The following is a 20591-nucleotide window of genomic DNA, read 5'->3' on the forward strand; positions in this document are numbered from 1 at the left end:
CAGCAGGGAACAAATTGGATGCTGGATATGCCCTACATCTGTCCAGCTTCTAGGAGGTTAAATTAAATCCAGATTCAGGAGAAGTAGATTGATCACTCAAGAAAAAATGAAACCTGCTTTTAAAGAGTGCAGTGTCCACTGAAATTGATGACCCTGCTTGTCTTCATGTTTCTCCTCCTCTCGTTTGCAGATTTGGGATGTAATCCAGCTTGGCTGAGCGCTGGAGATGAATGAACTGTAGCAATGCGTTTCCAAAGAGAAAAATAGTCATTACACACAGTCATTCAAGCAAACGTTGCAGTGCTGTATCCAAATAAAAATCCATTCGAGAAGGCTGTCCTGAAGCAGTGCCAGCTCAGTGTGCGTGCATGTGTGTCTACAGAGAGAGAAAAGCTGCTGGTTTGGAGGAAACGTGGGGATCGGCACCGCTGCACAAACTGGAGCCCATCACAGCTTTACTGCAGGCCCCTCCTCTCCCTGCAATACCAGCCAATATTCACCAGCCAGCCAGCTCTCTCTCTCCTCTCTCTCTCTCTCTCTTTCTTTCTCTCTCTCACTCACTCTCTCAGGCACTCTCTTATAGGTAATAGCTTCAGCCTCCCACCTTCCTTTCCTCCTTCCCTCATATCTTATTTCCCAGCCTCTCTCTCCATCACCTGTGCTGGAAGCTCTGCACTCTAGGTCTTTGTTGCCTGTTGTGAAAGGGCTGAAGATTGCTGTCTGTCAGCACACAAACAGAATTTTTGACCACAGAGACCATGCTGAAAGGAGCTTTGAAAAATATGCCTCTGTCTCATGGCCATTGTTTTTGCAGGAAAGCCAGTAGCCATACTGCAGACATATATAGTAATGTGCTATATACTGTATATTGTGAAAATGGGCATGGCTAAAGGGCATTGTTGGGTACAATGCACAGTGGATGCATTATATACACAACATAGCATGGCTTTGAGTGCCTTATTGCTGTTATAAAATTGTTGCAAAATAAAGATATTAAGGAAGCAAATTTTCATTAAAACTTTATTAAGCAAATGTAATAAATGACATCCTTCCTCTAGAGACATACTTATGTGGACCCCTGGGTGTTTGTGAGGGCACAGTATCGAGTCCATGTATATGAACTGTATCTAACACATCATTTTTGGAAAACACTTTACAATATGGTTGTATTTGTTAACATTAGGAAATGCATTAGGTCTCATGAAAATTAACAACATTTATAATGGCATTTTTTAATATTGGTTAACGTATTTATTTATTTTTATTTAGTTCATAATGCATTAACTAATGTTAATGTAAACAACTTGAATTAAACAATGTATTAGTAAAGGTTGAAAAAAACAAATCAAAATTAATAAGTGCTGTAATAGTATTGTTCATTGTTAGTTTATGTTAACTAATGTAGTCAACTAATGTTAACAAATACAATCTTATTGTAAAGTTTTTTGATGTTTTTCACAGCAGCTTTGCATCATTACTGTTACTAATTATATATATTAGCATGCACTGTAAAAACAATGTTCTGTCAAGTAACCTAAAATGTATGTCAAAACATTTATTTTAAGGTAGAGTTCACCCAAAAAGGGAAATTCTTTTATCATTTACTCACCCTCATGCCATCCTAGATGTGTATGACCTTCTTTCTTCTGCTTAACACAAATCAAGATTTTTAGAAGAATATATCAGCTCTGTAGGTCCATACAATGCAAGTGAATGGTGAGCAGACACTTTAAGCTTCAAAAATCACAGAAAGGCAGCATAAAAGTTACCCATATCGAAGAGACCAAAGATTATAGAACAGAACAATCTGATTAATATACAGTAAACCACGAGAAAGCAATATTTAACAAGCAAAAGGAATAATTATGTAGCCTACCTTCCAGACTGCACTAAAGGGAGTCATTATTGACCCACAGCTGCACTGAACACCAGTCGTGTGTGCTCTGGGTAAGCCGTGACATGGGATGTTATTAGGTGTGCTGACATCCTTCTGCGTATTGCTGATAATCTGTTATCTCATTCCGTCCCTCTGCCTCCTCACTGTACCGTGGCACTATGTGTAGTCAGACAACTCTCATTGCCATTCAACAGAGTTTTGATTTTGCAAGGTACTGATTCATTTAGCAAACATTGATTACCACATTAATTCAATACAACAGCAACCTCCTACAAAACCTCATGATACATGGTTAGATCAGGTACAAATAGCTTCTTAATGTAACAATTGCAAATTACCACTTTTTACATTGTACATGTATATGGGTAGTTGTGAATAACATGCCCAAGTTATTAGGTTACAATTATATGTGTGTGTAATAGTTCAATTGAAATGGTCCTGCAGTGTGACAAATGAATTTTTAAAAGTGCAAATACCGGTTGTCAATAAATGTATATGTCCTTGTGTGTGTGTTTGCATTTAGTTCTTCACTGTGAGGATCATTGAAATGACAAAGAACCCCAAAAAATGTCCCATTCTGTCACTGTTGCTCCATGGCAGCTGTGATTAACCTTGCTGACTGAAGGGTAGAGATGTTCAACTAGGTTTATTTTAGTACACTCCACTACATGCTCAAATGACCTTTGACCCACAATAAAATTACATGCCATTGACTGTCAAGAATCGCAATGCAGGTGGCTGACATTTATGAGTTTACATGGGAATACATCCCATTGGCACAACACAGCTATTCAGCTGTCAAATTTCTGCATTTAAATATATTCAGAAAATCTTTTTTTTTTTTTTTACAGTCCATTGCCAATATATGTCAAGTTTATACGCATCTCACCATGTGGGGTTGGAGTAAGATTTTCTTTAATATAGCATTTAATATCATAAGCTCGAATAGCAGCAATTCAAAATGTATTTGCTTAATGCAGAATGACAAGCATAAAATTTGACATGCAGGAAGAGAAAACGAAGAAAAAAGACAGACAGAGCGGGCAGGGGTGGGGGATAGTGTGACTGAGGTTAGTCTAAAGCAATTCAAAATTCGATATCTAATGTTTTTCTCCATTTTCTTTCTATCAAATATGATTTTATTAGACTTTTGCTTGTGAAGGGCATGACAAGAGCTGAATATTGGAGAAAAGGGGGATGAGGAGGATGAGGAGGAGGGAAGATCCACATTCAGATGCAAGCTGGCCTTTTTTGTATGTGTGCTGTATCCTGATGGCAACCGCAATCACACGGCCCTTTGAGTTGCTGATTTCTTTTTGTACCTTGAATAACATGTGGGCTGATCACATGGCTGTTTTGGCATTGGCTGGCATTATACGACATAAAGAGAAAGAGAGAACTATAGAGTGAGAGATAGAGAGAATGACTAGAGGGATTGAATGTGTAACATGAATTTTAACAGTATACTCATTACACATCAGGGGTGAGAGAAAGTGACATGCCTCATATCTGTAACCGGTGCTGTAACATTCTCTCCACATATGTAACTTTACCGTTTGTTTATTGACCTCATTATGGCCTTACAGTTTATATGTGACTGCCTCGCTTTTTCAGAACTCTTTGCGGCATTTTGATCCTCACATCATGAATAAAACACAATCAGCTCTGTGAATTCCCTAGAGAAGAGCCTGCTGTAAACTGGGGAAAAAGGTGACATGCCAACACGTTGCTTGTGAATTCAATGGGTCGTTAGATCTGTTAACCTCTGGGTTCCTGTAGAGCTGGATTAGGGAAATCTGTTTTTCCACAGACACATCTGAATGCAGTTTCAACACATAACAGGAAAGGAAAAATCACAAAAATATATTTTTAATGTCTTAATTGTTTCTTTTACATTGAGATTTTGCTTATATTTTTGTTTCTTAGATGTTTCTCCTAAGAGTCCCCAGAAATCTCACATGTCTCTAGAGCTTCAGATAAGATCTCACAATGTGTTCATATTTGCCAAGATACAAAAGTCTGCCCTTAAACTTCAACTGTTCAAGATGAACTTCAATATTCAGTATTCTTCCAAAACCAAATCATCTGAGATATGCTATCCACATTCATGGTATAGCTCTATACTCTTTTGCTGTGGCTGCCCTGGGATTATGGGACCCCCCCCAGGAATTCCTTACGCAAGAGAATATGTTAATGAGTACTCCAAGTTCAATTCTGTTGGTTGCTTCGTCGATAAAAACAAACCTCATTGGTTCTTGCAGGTCTCGTGACCATGCTTTACTTATGTCGCAACAACCAATTAGGTTTGATTTTATTGATGTTTCGTAGTATTGGATTTGAACATTGTTTAATTCGATTTTAGAGTGAACAACAACTTAAATTATGGTATGTGCATCATAAAAATTAATTGCGATTTGCATGGACTACTTTTAAGACATTTTTATGTGCTATATTAAAGGTTCTGTAAGTAGGATTACTTTTCATGGAAAGGTATGCAAACATTCATTCTCTCTGAAAGATAGTCGTGAGATAACTCGCTAGTCTCTGTGACTGCTGTAGACTCTGTAAATGGGAAATAAAAATGTGTCCGCAGGGCAGGGAGTGGGCTATTTCAATGTCTCAGCTTGTGAAAATTCCATAACAGCAAAAATCGCTTACAGCACCTTTAAGCATTAAACTGTATCACTGTGCACTGCCATTGCATCAAATTCAGCCAAGGATGAGATTCATTATCTTATTTGTCTTCTTTTGTGTTCTGCAGAAGAAAGAAAGTCATACAGGGTTGAAACAACATGAGTGTAAGTGAAGGCCCCGTTATACTTCCAGAGAAGTTCTTCTTCGTTCTTTGTTCAGGAGTGCAAAGAAGTTCGAAACAGCCAAGCAACGGTATACTGTTTCAGAACATTCATAAGTGCATATATGAGGATGCTACATGTAAACCTTAACTTATGTGACATTAAAATGTGTAATTAAGATTTATTGTCATTGTGCAGAGTACAGGTACAGAGCCAACAAAATGCAGTTGTTTTCACATATCCGACTAAGCTGGGGTCAGAGCACAGGGTCAGCCATGAAACAGCACACCTGGAGCAGATAGGGTCAAGGGCCGAACAGCGGTATCTTGGCAGTGCTGGGGCTTGAACCACCAACATTTCGGTCAGTAACCCAGAGACTTAACCGCTGAGCCACCACTGACTTACACCTCATTCTATGAGTTTAGTTCACACTAGGTCAGTACAAGAAGCTGTTTTAACCACTTGATGATTATTTAAAGTAATATATATTTTGAAGTAAATGTTTAAGTTGTCTTGTTTACATTCTGAATTCATGACTCTAACACAATATACACACCCATAATAGGCACCAATTACACTCTGTTACGGTAATTTATGATGACTGATCCTATTGCAAAGATGGCTGTATAAAAGAGAATACATCAGAGTGGTAGTGGTAGTGGTAGTGGTAGTGGGCTAAAGCACATAACTGTTAATCAGAGAGTTGCTGGTTTGATCCCCATAGCCACCACCATTGTGTTCTTGAGCAATGCACTTAACTCCAGGTTGCTCTGGGGTGATTGTCCCTGTAATAAGTGCACTGTAAATTGCTTTGAATAAAAATGTCTGCCAAATGCATAAATGTAAATATACAAACAAAAGAATGATGATAGGCATATCCAGGGCCGTCCATAAGGGGGGATAAAGGGGAACGTTTTCTGGGGCCCAGCCGCTAGGGGGGGGCCCATGCAGTCCAGCAATAATTATGTTCATCCTAAATATCAGGTTACCATATTTTATGTTGAACCAAAAAAGCACCATTAATTGTTGAAAATGCATTTTATTTAATGCTGCTTGAGTAAAATGTAGCCAGTGTCATAATGAAACACCCCTCTCCTGAAAATGGTCTGAGCAGGCTATTTTTTTTTTTTTAAACGTAACGTAACGTCAAATCCGCCAGTGCTTCGCGCCAGTTTGCGGTCAGCAGAAAAGTGACAAGAACAAAATAATTAACTTAATATTGTAGTACATTTAGTTGGTATGCCAGGGCCAGCTAATAAATCAGGGTGCCAGAAGAGAAAGGAGAAGAAGAAGAGGGAGCTGGCAAGGGCTTTAGACCCAAACAAAATTCGACTGACCAACTTTTTTCAGTCAGCTCAGAAACCTGTCAGTGCTCCCAGTCAGGCTAACGATAGCCAGGAGGCTATTAGCGAGAGAGCCACCACCAATTGCGAAGATGTTCTGCGTTTAACCAGAGGTGGGTAGTAACAAAGTAGGCCTACATTTACTTGAGGATGTTTTGGGGAAAATTTTAATGAGTTTATTCCAAGCGAGCTGTATTTTTTTTCTGGGCATGAGCGACTCTCAATTCACAAATGAATCACTCTTTTGAGTCGATTCTGTTCAAAGACTTCATCAAACAAGTTGGCAGATCTGTCTAAATCGGTTCGCGAATCAGTTTGAATGATCTGTTCAGTTCCTCGCGCACTGAATCGTCTGAAGCGCTTTCAATTCACACTCGACTCGAAGTCGTCTAACAGGAAGATTTGAGAACATGCGTTGGATGAATTGGCCGTGGACCTAACGTTACAGTACAGTCAAGTGAGAGCAAATTTTCAAATGCATCACATTTTTGCCAGCGTCAGCGATGAAGATCTTTATTAATTGAACATGCTGTCTGTGAATTAATGATTCCACAGGACGATACAATCGATCTCATTTCATTCAGGTAATACATTTTACAACCAAACAGATTATTACGCCATGATAGCACTACTACAAAGTATGACATCATCGTTTTTTGGACATATTAATTTATACAATAAGCTACCATTGTTCACAGTTTATGAACCTGCCATCACGCGGTAGTTTGTGTGTATTGCGCAGTGGCGTGCAAACTCGTTTTGGAAACAAACGCCTTTGCCTGCCTTAGACACAGTTAACCAGTTTAAACATGCTTGCAGAAATATACATTTGATTATATATTATAGAGAACAGACAGAAGTAGATCCGTCTGTGTGCATTTGATCGTTCTTTGTGTTCAGATCAGATGTTCAGTAGCGGTCATGAGCGTCAGCACATGTGAAGAGTTTTAACTATTTATTCTCTGTGTCAATTACATGCCTTTGAATGTAAAACTCTGCAGATCCTTTTTGTCGACATTGTCTAATAATCCAAATGTAGTTGTATAAGTTACTATTATACAAACCAAAGGACAGGCAATGATTTTTGGGCTATAGGTGGCAGAAATAATGCATGTCTCTTCTGTTTTTGTTGCAAAGATAGCCTATCTAATTATGATAATAATAGTCATTTAAATTAATGAAAAAAATATTTAGGCCTATATGATCTGAAGTAACTAGCTACTTGAGTAGTTTTTTCATTGGATACTTTTTACTTTTACTCAAGTAACTATTAAGATTATTACTTTTACTTAGAGTAAATGTTTCTATAAACACTTAACTTCTATCTGCATTTAACCCGACACCAGGATTTGAACCCACGGCAACAACTGTGGGGAGTACGGTACATTATGTATGTTAGTGTGTGTGTGTGTGTGAGAGAGAGAGAGACCAGCATGATATGAGTAGCTTAGCAGATTTGGGGAGGGCCCATTCACTGGACCTTTTCAGGGGCCCAGTCATTTCTGTGGGCGGGCCTGGGCATATCTTACTTTGGGCAGATGTGTGAATGGCTTTCATTGTAGATAGCACATGAGTGAATGGGCACTTGAGAGTTTTTGAGTACATTTCATTCCTTTTGTAGTTTAATTAAATAAACCAAAAACAAAAAATCGCATGACATGGTCTTGAAAATTGTCACTAAGGGAACTGTTGTACAAATGCAGGTAAATCTACACCAGCTTGTTGATACCACTTCACCCCGGAGTGTTCACATTGACTGAACAACGTAAACAAAATTAGCTGTTGGCTTCAAAGTAGGTGGAGATTCAGGTCACACCTACTAATGATGTGGACCAGTGGCAGTAAGAATGTGCTTGGCAGCCGGTAAGAATTTTCCCTCAAAGTTCAGCCAGAATCACCAAAATGAACATATTAACACCTTTTTGGTCAGATTTTGTTCCAAATTATGTCACACCTGTCCGTTTGGTCTATTTTGTACATTGTAAAAAGTGGTTACATGCAGTTGATACCATAAATTGTTATTTCTACCTGATCTGACACTTTATTAATTTAACATGTTTTTTACATGATTTACTATGTTAAATAATTTAATGCGTGTGTTGCTGTAACATCATAACTATTTCAGTTAGTTAAGACCAACAGATTAATAATTTATTCGGACTCCAATTATATTAGACCTTGAATTTTGATTGATATTCCATTTCTTATTGATCATCAATTGAGATCTTATCTAGATTTGGATAATGATAATTCTAGTTAATGCTATACTTTTACATTGCACTCGTTCATTTGGATTTCTGTTAGTAGATTCTATGCACTGTCTGGGTTATCCATGATCATTCCACACACTGGCCAGTTTTGGATCATTATCCAGAGGTAATTGACTAATACCTGCATACTTTTATCTGAATAATAGTTTTTAGTTACCTTAGATCTGCATACACTTAATTAAAATAACACTACTCTCTGCCCAAATTAGTGACTTATACTATCTGGATAGGCCGACCAACACTACCGTATCTGGATAGTACTTTTTATTAGTCTCCATAGTTTCCTATGTACCCTTGGCCGGAATAATCTTTACAGTAATCAGAGGTAATGACTAGCATTATTTAGGTGAGTCGACCAACATTTTGTTGTTCTAAATAATTATTATAGTTAGTCCCTACTGTCTAAGTACATTTAGTAAATGCTAAATAGTTATCCATAAAGCTAAGGTCTCAGAAGACATGTCCGATGCTCTATCAACGTTGAGCCGTTAGTTTGTACTAACACTGATCACAGATTTCTGTCAACAAGGGCTTAACATAATCTACTGAAAGCAAGAATTTCAGAATAGAATAAATTTGAACAATTTATTATTCAGGTAAATATGTATCAAGCCAATTACATAATTAATCAATTCAGAACAAATCAATACAAAACATCTAATGCTCAAAGATTAATAAGAGTAACAGATGCAAACAGTATCTGACTTCAGCAAACGTAGTTTGAAACTGCAGGGATTTCTGTCTACAGAAAATTCCAATGAACAATGTGTTACATTTCTTAAATACCCAGACCACAACCAAATGGAATGACATTAAGAAGGGCAGAAGGGGGTTGAGTAGAAGAGAGAAGAGATGTGGAAAGACAATAATGAATCAATTCTTGCTCAGTTGGGTGTGAGATGTTATCTTTGCGAGAAAGTTTCTATGCTGATTTTCTCAAATATCATGGGAGTTCTGTCCTTCGAATGCAAACACCTTGGCACCCTGCCCTACAGTTATATTGTTTTATATTTTACATAGTAATTCCAAATGGAACCAGTTAATTTAGATATTTCAACATGTAGCGCATTTAGAAGTTACCTGTCAAAAAAAAAATGAGATTGTGGTTTTTAAAATGCTTTATAAATCAATTTGACTTTGACTGCATGTGAGCAGTTGTCTTGTTTGCTTCAAATAGATTTTTCCTGCTAAGGAATTTTAGGAGAAACATCTAAGACAATGTTGATAAAACATAACTGGGACTACAAAAGAATGCTATGAATGAGCAAACTCTGAATGCTAACATTTTTCTTGGAGACTGCACAATTATACCTACCTTTAGAAAACTGCGTCATGTCACAGCTTGAAAGCCTTCATCTCAACTCTCAAATCAAAGGAAGCACAGTGGAAGAGAGAGAGAGAAAGAGAGAGAGGTTGACAGAGAGGTGTGTGTCAACTGCAGGGACCCTGCATAAATGACATGTTACAAGACATCAGATAGTGAGGGACTTGACAAGCAATTATGGAAGACAACTCTTCCTCCTGCACAGTGCTGTTAGAAGACCAGAGAGAGAAAGAGAGAGAATCAGAGAGAATAATAGAGAGATAGCAGCAGTTATTGAAGTCTAGGAGACAGTGATAATAAGTTGGCATTGTTAGGATCTAAAACAGATGAGGAGAAATTGCATTCTTCAGGGAAGAGTATAGGGTTATGGATTACTGCCCCAAGGCCTCGAGAATGAGAATCTGCTCTCTAATTAACAATAGAGAGCAGATATTCCAGACACAGGATCACAGATCCTGCAAGTGCATTTTTCTTTAGTACGTTTGGACATTGAAAAATGCCAATTGTACCTTTTTTAATGAATATTAAAATGTTTTAATAAATAAAAATTATACAATGTCTCATTTCAAGTAATGTACTTTTAAAGGAATAGTCCAGGTTCCATACAAGTTAGGCTCAATTGACACCATTTGTAGCATAATCTACATAATCCAAAAAATATTTTTACTCATCCTTCCTTTTCTTAAAAATAACAGTTACAGCTGAGGCACTTACAGTGGAAGTGAATGCGCCACATTTTAGAATGTTAAAAAGGCAGAAATGTGAAGTTTATAACTTTGTAAAATAACTTACATTAATTATTCTGTTAAAACTCTTGTATTATTTGAGCTGTAAAGTTGTTTATGGTCATTTTAGGCTTTACAGTATTACGTCCAGGATTGGGGAACAAAGGAATACATGTAACAGGATTACATATTTAAAATACAAAATATTAGTAATTGTATTCCACTACAGTTACTATTTAAATAGCTGGTAATCAGAATACAGCTACATTTAAAATGTATTTTTTTACTGAAGAGATTACTTTGCATTTTATTGTCATTTGTTTCATTTAATATTTAGTCTATTCAGTTGGAAAGCAGTTATCAATATAAATGATGTGATCCAAAGATTGTTTGATCAGTGGTGAAACACTTTCTTATGATGTGTTACATTCATACGAGCAGACAGAGAAAATGTTTGAAGTAAGTTTGGAGCAGCAGAAATTGAAATAAACCTTGTGTAAACTGTAATGTGAACATTTAGCTTTATGCTAAGATAACATGTGATTTCTAGCCATTTTACGTGCACCTGTTAACTGGCATGGCCATATTTTTTATCAAGAAAATCCAAGTTAGTTAATATTAAAACAATTTCTCTCTAGTAAAACCTTTGATATTGGGGCAAAAATCTTATTCTTGGTGAGGATTTTTTTATTGTTTTTCTATAAAAATATCTAAAAATCCTACAGTTTATAGCATGTATTCTGTAATCTGTAGTGTAATACATTTCAAATGTAACCCTCCCAACCCTGGTTATGTAGCTTTATGCAGAAAAGATTAGTACGCGATTGTATCAGAAAATCATGTTTACACGCATATTGTTTATGTCTTGTGTTGGATTATACATGCAGAAGAATTGAAGCAACATGATTTGAATCTAGGATTTATCCAATCTTAATCCTGGAATTCCACAACGTCATAAATTAGACGGCCCAGGCATCAACATTGCTCAGAAAGGCCCCTCAGCATGACCTCCTGAACTTCCTCACAGAGTTAAAGCAGACTTCTCTTTGAAAGGTTTCCAAAAGACCATCAGATTTGCACGACTCGAATACTAGCACATTTCATCTTAATCCAGGAACATTCTACAAAAAGTCACAGTACTTTACCTATTTAACCTTCTAAAATGTACAGAATGCATTTAAATCCACGATTTATACAATACCTAGGCTTGATAGGTAATTCTGACAATTGCTTTGAACTGTGGTGACTTGTATAACTGACAAATTAATGATTATAGCCTGATGTATCTCTTTAAAATGTGTGTAATGTTTTATCCATGTTGTATAACCAAAGAATTAACCAGTATGATTCGTAACCAGGGATTTTCAAGTTTTGTTACCTACACGTACAAATATTAATGAAAAATTTTCAAATTTGGTAAGCAAACGCTCGCTTAGTTACATGGAGGAAGCTGATGACAACGAATATCCTGTCTCTTGTACCATTCTCAAGATATAAAAGTTCATGATTAAATATGCACTATTTTTGAGCGGGAGATTTGTAAGAATCTGAAACAAAGGACCATAAATCAACTGTTGGAAAATACAGCCCAGTTGACCATGTGACTCTGAAAAGTCACTTCTGATTGGTGCAGGACACCTTTGGGGATGTGGCCAATTTCAGAATTAGAACTACTGTTGGTAGTCAACATTATGCTGCAAATGCTGTCGATTGAGCTTAAACTCTACTGAACCCAGAATATTTCTATTAAAATATCTAATTAAGGTCCCTAATGTTCCTAATTATCCATGTGCATATCTTGTATATCTTGAATTGTGGCTGGAATATACCGTCGTCCTATAATATAGACTACTAGAATCCACAGGGTCCATGCAAACCTACAGAACATCTTGCTGAGAAAAATTAATTACCTCATTCATAACTCATGTAAATGCATTGTGCTTCCAGCAATGAATAAATTTGGAGCCCTGTTGTGAAGAAAATTCCACAGCAATCTTTATGAAAAGTTTTCTTTGTCAGTGAGGAGAGGGAGATTTTCCAGAAATTAACCGAAGGACAAATTTCATACAATCACACTTTCCAGTTTAGATGCAAAAATTTATAAATTCAAGTTGCAATAAATTACCAAGCAAATAAAAAATTGAAGAAGATTGGATTTCACATTGCATTCATAGTTACAGGGCTCAAAAGCCCATAGCCCAAAATTACTCTGAAACTGAAAGATCTGATTGATTCTAAAAAAATTCTGGGCCTCTGAGATAGGTGATATTGAAATGAATGTGTTTGCAATTAATCTGAATTTTATTCTGCTCAAATATTACTTGCCCTCAAATTGCTCTAAAAGCCATTTGAAGAACCAATTAATATATTGAGGGGGTCCACCCCTCCCTCAATATTCTGAATACAGTTTGATTACCAATCCTGAAACTTTATCAATTGTTTCACCCAATCTTGATCATTTGGAAATATCCTCATAGTATAATACCCAAGACATAAATATTCTGGTACTCATAACTCAAGGCCCTGGCAGAAGACACCCCAAGATTTATGTCTGAGGAAGAGGTCAGCCGAGAGGAAGAGGTCAGCCGAGAGGAAGAGGTCCTTAATATGTCACCGTCTACAGCAGAGACATCGCTATTACAGACAATTTTTCCATACAGAGAGCCATTCAACATACAGATATTGTAACATTTGGAAAGGACGTCACGAGAACTGGATCTAGATGCGGCTTTCAGATGTTACAAATTAATGGAAAACACTGGAACTAGGTAGAACTAAAACAAACATTACATCAATGCTGGGAACTGATAAGGGAACAGGAGGAAAAACACAACTCACAAATTCTGGGTAGAAATCAGGGCATTATATACTCAGGGGTAATTGAGGAAATGAAACACAGGTCAGAACAATAGGGAACAGCTGGCATTGATGAGGGCAGGGAATTATGGGGAGTATAGTTAGGGGAAAACAGGTGACAGGGGCAAAAGACAAGGCAAAACAACAGTGAATTATGACAGATATGATCTAAAACCTTACATTTGTAGATAGTGATCAGATCTCCCAGTCTTGTAATTAAAAACAACACAACACAGTCACATTGCAATATAATATAATGTACAAAAATCTGTTCCTCTCCTTGCTTTTGGGGGGATGGGATACATCTAGAGAGAATGAGAGAGGAAAGCCTGAAGGTACGTGAAGTGGACAAGATGGAGAATGGATTGGGGGAGGATGAAGAAGAATGGGGAGGGCCAAACGTGGTGAAGCAAATGTGTAATTGTGGTTTTGTGGTGCAACCTCTAACTCTTGAGGGACAGACTGAACAGTAAACTGTGTCCAGTAACACAAATGTGCATTAGATGATTTACAATGACAAAAATGGAAAATATAGAAATGGAAAGCTATAATTTTATCCAAAATGTCTCTTCATTAGTGTTTCTATGTCAGAACGTACTCATTTCAAATCGGTATGAAGTTTCTGAGCAAATCCGATTCAGTTGTGTGTCATATCTCAAATCAACCAAGACCTTTTGACCCAGACATGATCAATTCCAGTTCTCACCTATTATTGAGCCAAACTGCTCATAAATAAGGGCACCTCTCTTCTCTCCTGAGGGCAGAGAGGCAATAAGCAGACCTCAGTCAGCTACCCCAGGGACCTTAAGCCACATCCTCTCTCCAAGGGCAGCACTGTGCAGTTCATTTAATTACCCACCATTCCCAATACATTCCACATCTCAAATCTGTATGATGCAAACATGTCACACTGGCTGACAAGCATGCCTGTTTTTAATTAATATTTCATCCTCAGCTGGTGTGTGCCAATCACATTGTATTAAGGCTCTCGCACGCGGTCCAGAGTGTGAAGGATAAGGGTGGAGCTTGAGAAGAGAGATGCTGAGATTCAGGGCCTAATCCATCAAGTCCTACACCTATCTCATGTGGGTCATAGTGGGGGAAGGGAAAAGCGAGTCTGCATAGGTTTGGTGGTTGAGAACGAAGCAGATCTCAATACCCCAGGTGTTTAGACAAGCAAAACAGAGAGTTCTAGGCAGTAATTCATACATTCTTGCAATAAGAGCAACAGAGACATCTAGCTCACAGCGGCTGTAACTAGCATCTACAATCGCTGAGCATTTTATTAGGAACACCTGTACACCTACTTGTTCATGCGATCATCTAATCAGCCAATTGTGTGGCAATGCATTAAATCACGCAGATATGGGTTAGAAACATCAGTTAATAGTCACATCAACCATCAGAATGGGGAAAAATGTGATCTCAGTGAATTCAGACCGTGGCATGATTGTTTGTGCCAGACAGGCTGTTTTAAATATTTCTGTAACTGCTTGATCTCTTAGGATTTGCATGCACAACAATCTCTAGAGTTTATACAGAATGGTGCAAAACAACAACAAAAAAACATCCAGTGAGACTGTGAATGGCCAGACTGGTTTGGGCTGACAGAAAGGCTACAGTAACTCAGATAACCCTCTGTACAATTGTAGTGAGCAGAATAGCATCAAGAATGCACTAGACGTCAAACCTTGAGGCAGATGGGCTACAACAGCAGAAGACCATGTCGAGCACTAATAAAGTGTTCAGTGAGTATAGAAGGTAGAAGGCATAGCTGATGGCAAACTGCTTCATTATTACAGTATGCATAATTAGAAATGCATTTCAGTCATTTTGCATTATTGATTGTTAAACTAATTCAATAATATTCTTTCATTTAAATTTTTTTTTTTTTTAGGATAAGAAATAGATTTCTGGAAATAATTTCAGCCCAGCCTAGAAACAGCACATTTAGAAGGAATTAATGCTGTAAAATGTGCATTCCTATTGTCTTCCCATTGTATCTTTGCTTTCCACCATAGTCAATATCTGAATTCCCTTGATTACACACAAACCTGTGACTTCATTAGAGGAATTGTGTTATCTCTACTTAACCTGCATCTAATCACCCAGCTGATGTTTTTCAAGGTCAAAGGAATTAATAATGCATCTTTATATTTGTATGGCTGTCTATTGACAGTCAGTCAATGACATTTACAGAAGAAAAGATTCCAGGAAATGAGAGACAGGAGTCTCGCATGCAAGAACTAAATTTAGACTGAGCTTGTCCAGTGTCATATGAACAATTACCATGGAAACAAGTGTCACAGTGTTCCAGTGCCTCACTTGTAGCTCTTTGAGTTGCAATGCATCCTGAAATCAACCACAGCAGGAGATGCACCACTGCAAAATAGCATTAAAAATCATTAAAAAAAAAAGTAATTAGACATCATTAATTCATCAAAGCTATTGCTCATTCAAAAGATTAAAAAGAATTACATGGTGGGATGGCTCAAGAAGCATGCACGTACAGGGCAGAATACAGGGAATGTATTTATTTATGGACTGGTCTAGGTTGTTTGCTTGTATATATTTAAATGTAAAATAAAGATGACCGCTTTGTACAATGTTTGTAATACTCCAATGAATATCTCATTATGGGGTTATTATTTAATTTTTGGTCTATAGACACATAATAATAATATGTTTATTTTATATAGTGCCTTTCTTGAACCCAAGGACACTTTACAGGAGAGCAAATACATGAAATACAGCACATGGACATGAATGTATGGATAACCCATACATTCCAAAAAACAACCCTAACAAGCAGCCGAGAGACAGAGTTCCTTGAGGAAGCCTTGAATACAAAAAACAACTGACATTTTTGTCCTTTTTTTGCACCACAAAATAAATGCAGTTCATTCAACACATTTTCTGCCCACCATTCCATTAAAAAAAAATCGCTTACAGCACATTTAACCCTTAAATGCATGGGAATTTCATCAAACACTTTATATTCATCTAAAGAGATGCACAATTTACATTATTTCAGTAGTACACCCAAATGACAAAAGTCATCTCATAGTGTTCAAGTGTTGTAATTGTTATAGTTTACTTCCATGTTGTTTCTTAATCAAATAGCAATGACAAATGTAAATCAAGTCAATCACTGAAACATCAGTGCCACTTTGAGTAAGAAATAGCATGTAGGCCTACAATATGTACAGTATGTGTACACGCATATGAATACAGATAATCCACAATTGTTTATAAATCATTGTTGAAAATCAACGTGATATAGTATTTATTTGTATGAATTAAATAATCATAAATAAATATTTATGGAAGTGCAAAAAAAAAAACACTCACAAACCTAGGGTCTCTAATGACTCATTACACTTTTGGTACTTAATAACATTATTATTATTATTATTATTATTATTATTATTATTATTATTATTATTATTATCAATTTTGGCATTTATATATTTATTGCAGTTTTGGCATTTATTTATTTATTTTTGTTACTTATGAAAGGGAGATTGAGGAATACTAAAGAGATGTGGGCACAACTAAAAAAAAGGGATGAGGTACAGCGGATGGAATGAGGTCTCAGGTCACTAAAATGTAAAGATGAAAACAAATCTGAAATACAAAACAATTCATGAAATAGCCAAATTTGAAAATATTATAAAAATATAAAACCAATCCAATTAATGAATTATACAAAATTACAATAAAATAAATAGGCTCACCTTTGTCCTAAGAACCTGGTTAACATTTTCGATTAAAATCTGCTTTCACAATACTGTTAAACTTATAATATAGTAATAATAGGCAATAAATAACAATTGATTGCATTCCTTTGTGGTTCAATTGTGTTTAATTGTTTAGTCTACCCAAGAGCTATTACAAAAAAAAATAAGAAGAAATTACTTTTTAATGAATTTCGATGATAATTAAAAAGAAATCAGAATGTGTATCACTTCCCATTATAAATCAAAGCCTCCTCCAGTCCAAAGGCACTCCAGCACCTCCACTGGCTCTGCGGAGAAACTGAACACAGCACGCTGTCAAGTTCAACTGAGTCAAGTTTGGTTGAACTCTGACTCCGGTATGTTTATTAGAGTCTTACAGATGTTTATGATCTTTCTATCGGAGTGGAAAGGACAACTGGACGACACATTTTATCATGTTCACATCCCACTTCCGTGTGTAACAGTAGCGCAGGACACCGGATCTGCCTCTGGAATCTGGTAAGAATCACTCGCGTGAAGTGCAGCAATGAACAAAATGAACATTCACGAATCACGAGTCGATTCGTCGTTTGTTCGGGATTTTACCGCTTAAACATCTGCATAGATCAAGTTCTTTCTTGATAAATTAAAAACAAAAAATCAACGTGCAATCAAAGCATTTATGTGAATGAGGCTGGAATCGTGACAAAGCAACATCAGTATCCGAGAAAAGTTAAAGATCTAGAAACAAACCGCGTGTTCGTAGGCTACATCTCGACTATGGAAATTCTGTAATTATGTTGTAACTGGAAGCAATAAGGATGGTCGATCGCACGATGTTTTCCTCTCATATTGCTGCATTATCTAACATCTCTTGAGGAAACTGGGAGGTGGGAAACTATTATATGAACACAGACTGGCATAGGTATTATCTTCCAGCAAAACTTAATGATAATTCCACAATGTTCTCTTCCTGTCATGCGAAGTAGTTATACAATAATCATACATCAGGGCTGGACTGGTAATCTGGCATACCGGGTATTTTCCCGGTGGGCCGACACTCTTTGGGTCCGATCAGAGGCGGACTGGGCATTGGGAGAACCGAGCGGGCCGGTGGGTTGTCTGCGAAACATGCCTAATGGGCCGCGATAAGCTCAAACAAGACGCCACATTATGCAGAATGGACCGCAGAGCGGCGCCGCGATATGCAGAAAAGTACAGCCAAAAGATATATTTTGTTAGAAAAGGGCTCCATTTAATTTCAAATCTATTGAGGCTGAATTTAAAAAACCAATGAACAAGTTTCATTTTAACAACTGGTGGAAAGTCAATGTTGATGATACTAACTTTGTATATATTTTGCAGAGAGTACCATCTGAATATGAACCAGCAGGACAGTCGCCTGACTCTATATTCTGTTCCTATAGAAACATAGGCAGAAATATACAGCATACACTTTTAGTTACATTCTGTATCAAGGTCAAGATCAATTTATTTATAAAGCACATTTAAAAACAACCTCTGAAGTGTTTAATTGTTGAGAGTGAGTAATACACTCACAGTGGAAATCTTACCCCATGATGTCATTTCACCCATTGCACTGTACATATGTTAGTTACTGTATATAAAACAGAGATTTAATTTCTTAAATTCACCAGAGAAATCAATTATTGTACAGCTTATGAATGATAGTTTAGTATCATTGTGCTTTAAATCTGAAAATATGAAACTCTAGGAGAGTTCAGATGTATTTGGGAGTTTGACCAACATTTTAATGAAAATTTAACTCTGACTTAAACACAAGGAAAGATTTTCAAGATTTCAGAGTTTGTGTTATGCTTGTATATATATATATATATATATATATATATATATATATATATACACTCACCTAAAGGATTATTAGGAACACCTGTTCAGTTTCTCATTAATGCAATTATCTAATCAACCAATCACATGGCAGTTGCTTCAATGCATTTAGGGGTGTGGTCCTGGTCAAGACAATCTCCTGAACTCCAAACTGAATGTCAGAATGGGAAAGAAAGGTGATTTAAGCAATTTTGAGCGTGGCATGGTTGTTGGTGCCAGACGGGCCGGTCTGAGTAGTTCACAATCTGCTCAGTTACTGGGATTTTCATGCACAACCATTTCTAGGGTTTACAAAGAATGGTTTGAAAAGGGAAAAACATCCAGTATGCGGCAGTCCTGTGGGAGAAAATGCCTTGTTGATGCTAGAGGTCAGAGGAGAATGGGCCGACTGATTCAAGCTGATAGAAGAGCAACTTTGACTGAAATAACCACTCGTTACAACCGAGGTATGCAGCAAAGCATTTGTGAAGCCACAACACGCACAACCTTGAGGCGGATGGGCTACAACAGCAGAAGACCCCACCGGGTACCACTCATCTCCACTACAAATAGGAAAAAGAGGCTACAATTTGCAAGAGCTCACCAAAATTGGACAGTTGAAGACTGGAAAAATGTTGCCTGGTCTGATGAGTCTCAATTTCTGTTGAGACATTCAGATGGTAGAGTCAGAATTTGGCGTAAACAGAATGAGAACATGGATCCATCGTGACTTGTTACCACTGTGCAGGCTGCTGGTGGTGGTGTAATGGTGTGGGGGATGTTTTCTTGGCACACTTTAGGCCCCTTAGTGCCAATTGGGCATCGCTTAAATGCCACGGCCTACCTGAGCATTGTTTCTGACCATGTCCATCCCTTTATGGCCACCATGTACCCATCCTATGATGGCTACTTCCAGCAGGATAATGCACCATGTCACAAAGCTCGAATCATTTCAAATTGGTTTCTTGAACATGACAATGAGTTCACTGTACTAAAATGGCCCCCACAGTCACCAGATCTCAACCCAATAGAGCATCTTTGGGACGTGGTGGAACGGGAGCTTTGTGCCCTGGTTGTGCATCCCACAAATCTCCATCAACTGCAAGATGCTATCCTATCAATATGGGCCAACATTTCTAAAGAATGCTTTCAGCACCTTGTTGAATCAATGCCACGTAGAATTAAGGCAGTTCTGAAGGTGAAAGGGGGTCAAACACAGTATTAGTATGGTGTTCCTAATAATCCTTTAGGTGAGTGTATATATATATATATATATATATATATATATATATATATATATATATATATATATATATATACACATATAAATAAACAGGGTTGGGAGGTTTCATTTTGTATTCCACTACTATTACAGAATACATGCTGTAAAATATAATTTGTAACATATTCTGTTAGATTACTCAAGGTCAGTAAAATATTCAAATTACTTTGGATTACTTCTACAGCACTGGTAGATTTTTTTCACTTGTTGTGAATATAAAATCTCTGCCAGTACATTAAGACATAATACACATGTATTAATACATTATACATTCTTTGAAAAACCTAAATATTTTATGCAGTGTTGTTTCGAAAACAATTGCTTTAAGTATTTTTAGGTATTTTTACAGGAAAACAATACAAAAATCATTATAAAGAATATGATTGCCCTAATATCAAATGTTTTACTAGAAAAAAAGAAATTATGATCCAATGTGAATTTTCTTGATTACAAATATGATCCTGCCTGGTAACGTGCATGTAAAATGTCTAGAAATAGCATTTTAGCTTAGCGTAAAGCTGACAATTTACAG

The sequence above is a fragment of the Xyrauchen texanus genome, chromosome 27 (assembly GCF_025860055.1).
Source record: "Xyrauchen texanus isolate HMW12.3.18 chromosome 27, RBS_HiC_50CHRs, whole genome shotgun sequence".
In the NCBI taxonomy this organism is placed as follows: Eukaryota; Metazoa; Chordata; class Actinopteri; order Cypriniformes; family Catostomidae; genus Xyrauchen; species Xyrauchen texanus.